This window comes from Octopus bimaculoides, chromosome 1 (genome assembly GCF_046866305.1).
Source record: "Octopus bimaculoides isolate indiv1 chromosome 1, ASM4686630v1, whole genome shotgun sequence".
NCBI lineage: Eukaryota > Metazoa > Mollusca > Cephalopoda > Octopoda > Octopodidae > Octopus > Octopus bimaculoides.
The window spans coordinates 43,323,581-43,334,149 of NC_142928.1; the positions used below are offsets into that span (position 1 = coordinate 43,323,581).

Consider the following 10,569-nt stretch of genomic DNA (forward strand, 5'->3'; position numbering starts at 1 on the left):
TACACTTTCACTGGTCTCAGTCATTGAACTGCAACCTTTACTTTGGAACTGCCTTCAAGAGTTTTCGTCAATCATATCAATACAGGAAGATATTTTTAAATCTGAAACTAATTTAGTAAGTTACACTTTGACATATTGTATTCATCATCATCATCATCTTTTAACATCTGTTTTCCATGCTGTCATGAGTTGGACAGTTAGACAAGAGCAGGCAACTCTCTTGCTAATCATTCTATTAAATCCTCCAACCCATGGTAGCATGGTGAATGAACGTTAAAAAATGAGGATAATGAACACAACACCAATTTACACCAGTAAACACACAGATACATGCTTAAACACACACACACACACACACACACGTGTGTACATAAAGACATCCACACACACACGTGTGTCCACAGAGACATCCACACCCATGCATACACATGCATGCACTAGAACACTCACACATGCACACATACACACACACAGATGGCTCAGTATAGGCATAGGTATGTAGTTAAGAAGTTTGCTTCTCAACCTTGTAGGTTTGGATTCTGTCCCACAGTGCACCTTCATTGGCCAGGGTCTTTTACTATAGCCTCTGGCTAAACAATAGCTTGCATGTAAATTTGGAAGAATTTAGTGGAGTGAACCTGCATGAAATCCTGCTATATGTTGTCATCATCAGTAACATAATCATCATCATTAAGTTGTCGGGAAAGCACAGTGACGAAATGAAAAAAGAAGGTTGAGGAGCAGTGATAGCTGGCAATGGGTGAACAAGAGAGCATTGCAAATGATGAAATGAAAGATATATAAATGATAAGGTTTACATTGAAATGAGTGGAGAGACGAACAAAAGTGAAAAGATGGATGCAGGTAGAAACATGAGGATGGACTAATACAGTTTCCCTTAGACAGGACTAGTGAAGGATGGTGTGTAAGTAGAGTAATAGGTTGGTATGCAGGGAAACCAAGCAACAATTCATAGTTTGAGAGCCTTACATTTATCATCAATCTTCAGTTTAATTCCAAAGGTCAATCAGCACATAAGCTTGAATAATTTCCTCTCTACTCACTTACCAATAACAACAACAACTAAAAATGCATGATTTTCTCTCTTTTCCCCCTCACTTTTCTCTTCTTTTTTTTCCCCCTTTTCCCCAACTATCTACTGTTCTCATTCAGATTTCTCACATCCTTTCCTATATATTCTGAACAATGGATCACCTCTGTGGCATTTCATATCCAATCTGATGATCAGGAACAAGAAATTTGAATGGCTAGATGTAAGATGCCAGCAGTCAAAGCCATAGATAACTCTTGTCCCTTGGTATTGAATATTGTTTTGAACCTCCCATCTGTACCGACGTACACTATGCACATACATACGCAGTCAGAAGTATGCACACACATACATACACTCATATATATATATATATATATATATATATATATATATATATATATATATATATATATATAAGCAATGTTAATTCTCTAAATGAAGTATTAACAGTAACTGCACGATAAAGTGTAGTATATTGCCACTTAAGTGTGGCTGACCCCTAGGGGTGGATGTTACTGTTGCTTTTAGCCCCAGGAGGACATCTCCTCCAGCTGGCTTATCGACACACGACTGTGTCCTGTTTGCCAAGGGAAGTTATCCCTCTCACCTCGATCTGCAGCACGAACGTATCCGGATTTCAGGGTTATTTCCCTTCGTCGGCGTCCGACAGCTGATGACCTTGGTGAGAGAGACAAAAACCTGGCAAACTTATATCTTCTTTTCCAGTGAAATTCTTCACTGATATTGAAAAGGTGAAAACAAGCAATGTTAATTCTCTAAATGAAGTATTAACAGTAACTGCACGATAAAGTGTAGTATATTGCCACTTAAGTGTGGCTGACCCCTAGGGGTGGATGTTACTGTTGCTTTAACCCCAGGAGGACATCTCCTCCAGCTAGCTTATCGACACACGACTGTGTCCTGTTTGCCAAGGGAAGTTATCCCTCTCACCTCGATCTGCAGCACGAACGTATCCGGATTTCAGGGTTATTTCCCTTCGTCGGCGTCCGACAGCTGATGACCTTGGTGAGAGAGACAAAAACCTGGCAAACTTATATCTTCTTTTCCAGTGAAATTCTTCACTGATATTGAAAAGGTGATAACAAGCAATGTTAATTCTCTAAATGAAGTATTAACAGTAACTGCACGATAAAGTGTAGTATATTGCCACTTAAGTGTGGCTGACCCCTAGGGGTGGATGTTACTGTTGCTTTTAGCCCCAGGAGGACATCTCCTCCAGCTGGCTTATCGACACACGACTGTGTCCTGTTTGCCAAGGGAAGTTATCCCTCTCACCTCGATCTGCAGCACGAACGTATCCGGATTTCAGGGTTATTTCCCTTCGTCGGCGTCCGACAGCTGATGACCTTGGTGAGAGAGACAAAAACCTGGCAAACTTATATCTTCTTTTCCAGTGAAATTCTTCACTGATATTGAAAAGGTGAAAACAAGCAATGTTAATTCTCTAAATGAAGTATTAACAGTAACTGCACGATAAAGTGTAGTATATTGCCACTTAAGTGTGGCTGACCCCTAGGGGTGGATGTTACTGTTGCTTTTAGCCCCAGGAGGACATCTCCTCCAGCTGGCTTATCGACACACGACTGTGTCCTGTTTGCCAAGGGAAGTTATCCCTCTCACCTCGATCTGCAGCACGAACGTATCCGGATTTCAGGGTTATTTCCCTTCGTCGGCGTCCGACAGCTGATCACCTTGGTGAGAGAGACAAAAACCTGGCAAACTTATATCTTCTTTTCCAGTGAAATTCTTCACTGATATTGAAAAGGTGAAAACAAGCAATGTTAATTCTCTAAATGAAGTATTAACAGTTTTCAATATCAGTGAAGAATTTCACTGGAAAAGAAGATATAAGTTTGCCAGGTTTTTGTCTCTCTCACCAAGGTCATCAGCTGTCGGACGCCGACGAAGGGAAATAACCCTGAAATCCGGATACGTTCGTGCTGCAGATCGAGGTGAGAGGGATAACTTCCCTTGGCAAACAGGACACAGTCGTGTGTCGATAAGCCAGCTGGAGGAGATGTCCTCCTGGGGCTAAAAGCAACAGTAACATCCACCCCTAGGGGTCAGCCACACTTAAGTGGCAATATACTACACTTTATATATATATATATATATATATATATATATATATATGAGTTAGTTTTCCAACATCAAGGTTCTAGGTTCAGTCCCACTGCATGGTGTTTTGGATAAGAATCTTTTACCACAGCCCTGGACTGACCAAATTTTGTGGGTGGATCTGGTTGACAGAAACTGAAAGAAACCTGTCATTCTCTCTCTCTCTCTCTCTCTCTCTCTCTCTATCTGTCTATCGATACACACACACATGTGTGTATGTGTATATATATATACACACATACATATGTATATATGTATGTTTGTACCTCTTCTGTGTGTGTGTGTGTATATGTGTGTATGTGTGCTTGTGTGTGTGTGCGCGTGTGTATGTTAGTGTCGCCTTGCTTTGACATCACATGATAGTATGATAGTTGTAAACAAGTGCTCCTATCATACAGGTGGCCTCCCTTTATGATCCTCTGTGAAACTTGTCTGACTTTGGAAAAATATCTTACTTGGAAACAAGTGAAGCATAGTGATGCCATCTGGTCATAAAAAAACCTACTTCAGCAAATTCTATTTGACCAATGCCGGTATGGAATAGGGGACTCTAAAATGATGATGATGATGATGACAATCTCGATAATATACATACAAAGAGAGAGAGAGAAAGAGAGAGAGAGAAAGAAAGAAAGAATATAAGTACTACTGAAGATGACTTTTCTATTCATCTATTGAGGTGGGGACCAATGGAAAAGTACCAGTATTTATTTGTATCCCTCTTCTACAAACTGGACTTGAGCCTAAATAAGAAACCATAAATATTATCACTGAATCATACTAAAGTTTAATTTAAAATCTTTAGTATTCTATTTTATATCTTCACATCTCTATATTTGTTTTAAATCAGATTTTAAAAGCACAGATTACAAAAAGAAATTTAGCAAAATACATAAAATTTTCTAACGGATGTTGCTTCCCTTTGTTAGAAGCAATTAGTTTTCACTTATCATTTATTTGTCTTCAGTTTTAGTATCTCAAGTTCTGTCTTTGCTATTGATATTACATATTAGATATAAAATGTTGTAAATGAATTTTGTATCATATCATATCACACTACACATAGCACTTTCAATTGGGTGTTGGTTAGATTAAAGACATGAAAAATTAGGAAAATTAATAACTCTATCTTTAATTTTGTGTTTTACTGTTATCTATTCTCATTTCTCTATACTCAATATTTCGTACTTCTTCTGGTACTTGAAAATGTCTGACAATTAACATTTCTCTATGGCTGTAATCTGTTGGCAAATCTTCAACAACTAAAAGCAATTATTAGAAAAAACATCTTTACGAAGAATTTCCTGTGCTTTTGTTCAAATTAACTGAACACATCACATTTAATCTCTTGAGAGAGAGCCATTAATTCTTATATGAAAATATTATTTCTCTAAGGAAAGCCCATCAGTATTGGTAAATAAACATGACCTCCAGAGAACAATCACATTATTTAGTTATGTCTTTATATCTGCACTACAAAGAGATCTCTATGCTAACACAAGGGTTTGTTATCATTTGATTATTCCAATATATTCTGCTTTTTAATTCTATCTAATTGTGAACATTATTGTAACTAACATTCTCTATTAACATGCATTTACTCAATGGACAAGTTCTACCTCCTGTAGCATTTAAACAGATGGGTAAAACATGGAAAAGAACTGAAAAATTATAACATGTAATATTTAAGACAAATTTCAATTTCTCTCAAATCTGTGTAAAATCATCGTACCTTAAATAAGAAAAAAATAAATCTGCGAAAAATGATGGAATAGTCATGGATGAATGTCTGTGATCACAGGTCTGCTCAACCAAGGTTGTTTTGCAGCTAACCAGTAACACAATGTATGTGGAATGGGAAAGGAATGGTGCTAACATTAGAATCAAAATGTTTGATCGCATATGAACAGTGTTTAGTTATAATCCTGTCAGTGAAGGAAGTGAAAGCTTGAGTTAAGTACAATACTTTATTTGCAATGCCTATCCTTCAGTCAAAGATAGTGTAATATCAACATCACTGATGTCACCACTGCTGCTGCTGCTGTCACAACTGCTAGTGTAGCCATCACTATCACTGCTGCTACCATTGCCATCATTGTCCTCATCATCATCAACATCATCATTATTGTTATCATTTTCCTCCTCCTCATTTCCATCATCATCAACCTCCTCCTCCTCCTCCTCATCATCATCATCATCATCCTTATCACATTACATCTGTTGTCTTATTGTGGCCCTTTGCATTGGGAGTTTGTCGTTGAGTATCTATTGGTAGTCTAAATGGCACCTTCTCTTTTAAAACCACCATCAGAGTCCACCCTGTTACAAAACATTTAAGCCAAGTTTCTAGCTTGAGGACTATTTCCTCATTTTCAGCCGCCAATTTCAGAGGTCTTGCTCTGTCTGATTAAGCAGTAAAAATAAATGAACCAATGAATGATGATGATGATAATAATAATAATAATCTTTTCTACTATAGGCACAAGGACTGAATTTTAGGGGAAGGGGTAAGTCAATTGCATCAAACCCAGTGATGCCACGACAATATAGCCAGGCTTGTCCATTGGACACTTTGCAACAAGTATGGACTTGACTGAGCAAAAAATACGACCACAAACCTGAAGGCATTGTTGAAAATAGAAATGCAAAGATCCTATGGGATTTTATGATTCAGTGCGACCATAAAATTGAGAGTAGGAAGCCGGACAGAGTCTTAATCGGGAAAGAAAATAAACTATGCTGGATCATAGACATAGCATGCCCAGCTGACAACAAGGTATGCGATAAGGAAGAAAGAAAAGTCATGAGATATGACAGGTTAGCTTGGGAGGTTAAACAGCTGTGGTCGATGAAAAAGGTGGTAGTAGTACCAATAATTGTCAGAGCCCTGGGAACAGTGAGCAAAATTCTTGAGAAGTACATGGAACAAATAGGGGCTGCAATAAGGGTGGAGCACTTGCAGAAAACAGCACTGCTTGGAACTGCTCGAATACTCCGGAAGGTACTCAAAAAATAAGAGGTGTTACCTTAGTTCACTGGTTACCTTAGTTCATCTCCAGTGTTAGAAGCTGTGCAAAGGCAACAATAACAATAATGATAATAAATAGTACCAATTATTGTTGGGTCCTTGAGGACAGTATCAAAAGGCATCAAGAGGAGTGTAAAGGAAATTGGAATTGAGTGCCCAGTAGAACTGTTACAAAAGGTTTGCCTCCTTGGCATGACCAGAAAAATCAGGAAAGTATTAGACAGCTGAAAAGAATGAATAGCATGGTGCCATAGACTGCAAGCCATTACCCTGCTACACATACAAGATTCTAGGAGCTCCAACAAGACCTGTGATAAAGAGATGATAATAATAATAATAGTTGAGTGATTGGTGTAAGGAAAGTCATTCAGCCATAAAATCAAACTGGAACCTGGTGCAGCTCTCTGGCTTACCAGCACCAGTAAAGCCATCTAACCCATGTCAGTATGGAAAACAGTTGCTAAATGATGATGATGAATAAACATCTTAATAATTATAAAGAAAAGGTGGTGGAACAATATAGCAATGAAAGGGAGACTGATGATGATTATAATGAAGATAATGAAGAAGTGACAATAACAACAAACTGTTTTAAAGACATTTTTTTTATGCTGCCTTCATGTAAGAATTTTTTTATCAAACTGCTATGCAAATTTATAGATTGATCAAATTTGCCAGGCTAATTGCATCTCTAGTTTGCATCTCTAGTTGAAACTCTTTAGTGAACAACAATGACATACTAAGTTATGGGACTTTCTAATCACCTCTTTTAATGTTTCTATTAAAACAAAAAAAGTCATTCCCATCTTCCTTGTTTTTAGGGAAACAATTATTTTGAGAAAATTTGTTGAGGGATCTTGTTTATGTTTTTTAGTCCCTAGTTAGTCCAGATCAAGGAGACTTTTGATCATAAGTTTTCTAGCTTACACTTATATTCAGATTTCATCTATGTCCACATTATCCAATGCATTCTGTATTTTTAAGATCATAAAATGTTATTTGAGGGGGAATTGTCTGCTATTTCTTGCAGTTTGATCTTAAGAGAGAGGAGATAACAAGTACCAATAATATATAGAAGTCTATTTAATCAACCATATTCTTTTCAAATTTATTAGTCACTAGTTTATTGAGGCAATATTCAATTAAGTTCACAATGGAATTAAGAACAGCAAGATAACATTTGCCAAATAATCACAGCTCTCACTGCTTATAACAGTGATGAGTTGTTTCTCAAATGTGATGCCTTTTACTACTTGTTGGACTGGGGTGTCTGACAATTACCTGTTTAGGTATAGACACCGTAAAGTACTGGTGGAAAGATATGAATTGCAAACTACTTAGCTGGTAATCTAACATCTAATCAATTCCCCTATCACCAGCTCTTTTAATCCACTACAGAGTTCCTATGAAAGTTTTGTTTTGCTTCATTCCAAGTAAGATATAGTCAATTAAAGCAGTGGTTCTCAAACACATTTTTATGCCACACTTATGCAACATGGATTTTTAAAAACATAATTAAAGGCTTTAGAAAATCTATAGTAATAAATGAGCATCTTGAAAACTATGTTATCAATAATTTTGTTATATTCAAGTTTGATTAATAAAAGAAGAGAAACTACAGTTTTCAGTTTCCCTTTTTTTCTATTTAATTTGAACTTGAAGCATCTTTTATAAATTTCCATGAGAAATATACCAGTAACTTTTTACTTGATCTCTAGTGCACTACATTGCAAAGCAGATTGAAAAGCAAACACATTAAAGTGCTGAATATATTTAGCATTATTTCTTTTATAATTTGAATTAAGAACCCACCATACTCAACCTTGCTCTTAACATTTAGTGAAAAATAAAGCAAGTTCAAAAATATTAGTGTGTGGAAAGAGTACATGTTGACATTGTCACACTGCCCTTTGTACAATTAACTACTGCCGATCATAATGCACAGTATGATCCTCAGTTAAGCAGATATATAGATTTTTAGATCTCATATGCTCTGATTCCTGCAGACCATATGGCTGTTTGATCAAAAGCTAATTGAAAACTTTAAAATAAAAGCAACAAACAGAAATACTGGGGATGGCTCAGATGTCAATTCTTTAACCTTTGAAAATCTCAACAAAAATCAGTTATACTTTGAGTTATACTCGACAAAATTTAGTAAATGAATCAATATATTAAGTTTGTACTTTTTTGTTTATTAGTATGTGGATATTGGCTTTAGTTTCCATAAGGATCGATTGGCACACAATGCTTAGTAAACCTTTCCTACATATAATTCATCTGTTTCCTTTGCAATACACCACACGAGGAATGGAGAAGTGTGACAATGATTATCTAGAAGAGAATATTTATGAATATGAGATATTCTCATAACTTCTCAGCCTTCTATTTCATATTTTCTTTCAGGTTACTTATATGAATAGCATTAAATTAATTGAGAATGGCAGTCAGAGGAGAGATTCACACGTCTTAATAAACTATAACAACTGTCAAAAATTCTAGAATACTTGTGACAACTCATAAATAATTCTTTATTTATTTCTTGTTGATATCAGAAAGAAATTAAAAACATTATATCACATCTGAACAGTTTATACATGTATTAGACATGTCTGGAAATATATGGTGCAAAAGCATTTCTTCTCGGAAAGATATTTGTGCAAAGTGACAAATGAATCAAGTGATCGGACTATAATTTAAAATATGGTTTTGTCTTTTCTGGCATTAATGGTAAAGAAAAAAATGTATATTTTAGCACTTATCAGATAGAATTATAAATTGCATTTGCAATAAATAAATAAATATTACTTGCTGATGTATTCTTCTGTGTTTCTGTAAACTAAATCAAACTTGAAAATATGCAAGTATTGAATCTAAAAAGCAACACTTTGAAAACTTCTAACAAAGTATTCATCAACACTATATTAATAAATAAACACATTTACAGACTCATATTAAATTTTAGAGAACTGAATAATGAAATATGTTTTGTTTCATAAATATCAAGTCAAAATATGCATTCAATATCAAAAAGTATTTTAGATTGTTAACAATTATAAATGAAAAATCATTTTATCAGTGATATTTGTTTGTTTCACATGTTATTTATTTATTTATTGTAGATAACTCAAACTAAGTTGGAAAGTCCAAGCCAAAAATTGGAGTTTTACAGATAAAACGGAAACAGATAAATGGAGACATATTGTGGTTCAAGTACATCCAATCTAAACTAATAGAAAAATGTGCCAACAAGGAAGCATTTACCTAGTTGTGTTGCAAAATGTGGCCTCCTGACACCAACACTGCTGCAACAGCCAAGTCAGTAGCTGGGAAACTGAAGACTGGCCCAGCAAATCAACTTGCCCTGAGAGGAAGAAGTAATCATACATGGCTGGATACCCTGTATAATGTAGTTCTTCATCACCTAGGTTCATACTGACTATAGTTCTTCATTACCCAACTTCACACCAACTGTTCATATCACTAACTGACACCATCCATTCCCTCACTAATTTAAATCATCCACCTCACAGTAAAAAGCACATACAAAAAAAAAAGAAAATGTACAGCATGCTTTAAATCAGGCATGTGATCAATGAACATTATTTCTTATTAGAATTAATTATTGATCCATTATTCATTTTCTTTTGTAGAACTAGAGAACAGTATTTCGATTGCAAGTAGCACCATTTAAAATTCAATTTATCAGAATATTTCTTCCATTTGCTGTCGATGATTAGCTTTATACTCTCTTTTGTAACAGTTGTCTATCTTGATAGAAACAGCAACCAAATTTATTGGAATCACACCCTACTAGCTTAAAAGAAACGGAAGAACATATTTGATGTTGTAGTCCTAGATACACTCTGAAAAATAGACAAGATGTTGTCAGCAGAAACCATTGATCATAAATCAGTTTGATCAGTATTGACTTATGACTAAACAAAAATAACAACAACAACAACATAAGTTAAAAGGCTGATGATGATAATAGTAGTAGTTGTGGTGGTGATGTCATAATGAAAAAAGTGATAATATAAATACAATTAGTTATCAATGCAATAGACGAAGTGATATAGAATATATGAGCAGTTATTTGAATGAATGGTGCTATCAGATTTACTGGGAGCAGGTGCATATTTATTGTATCAAATTATTTGCATTTATGCAGAACACCAGTGACAAAATGCCTTGTTAGCAAAAGAGAAATTTAATCAATTACTAAAATAATAAGCTAAAATAATTTCAAATACAAGTAAAAATCATTTCATTGCTTAATTGGGAAATATATTAAGGCAAAATAATCTTCTACTTCCAAACATATGAAAAATTAATTTCCAGTAGTGCA

The 10,569-nt window shown here is 35.3% G+C and overlaps 1 long non-coding RNA gene across 1 annotated transcript in view; it reads left to right on the forward strand.

Moving 5' to 3' along the window:
* LOC149137535 (uncharacterized) overlaps positions 1-9,510 on the forward strand; it is a 107,805-nt gene extending 98,295 nt beyond the window's left edge. Inside the window, exon 3 of the long non-coding RNA XR_016238568.1 lies at positions 9,344-9,510. This is a non-coding gene — a long non-coding RNA (uncharacterized LOC149137535). The remainder of the gene's footprint in view (positions 1-9,343) is intronic.
* Positions 9,511-10,569: the final 1,059 nt, after the last annotated feature.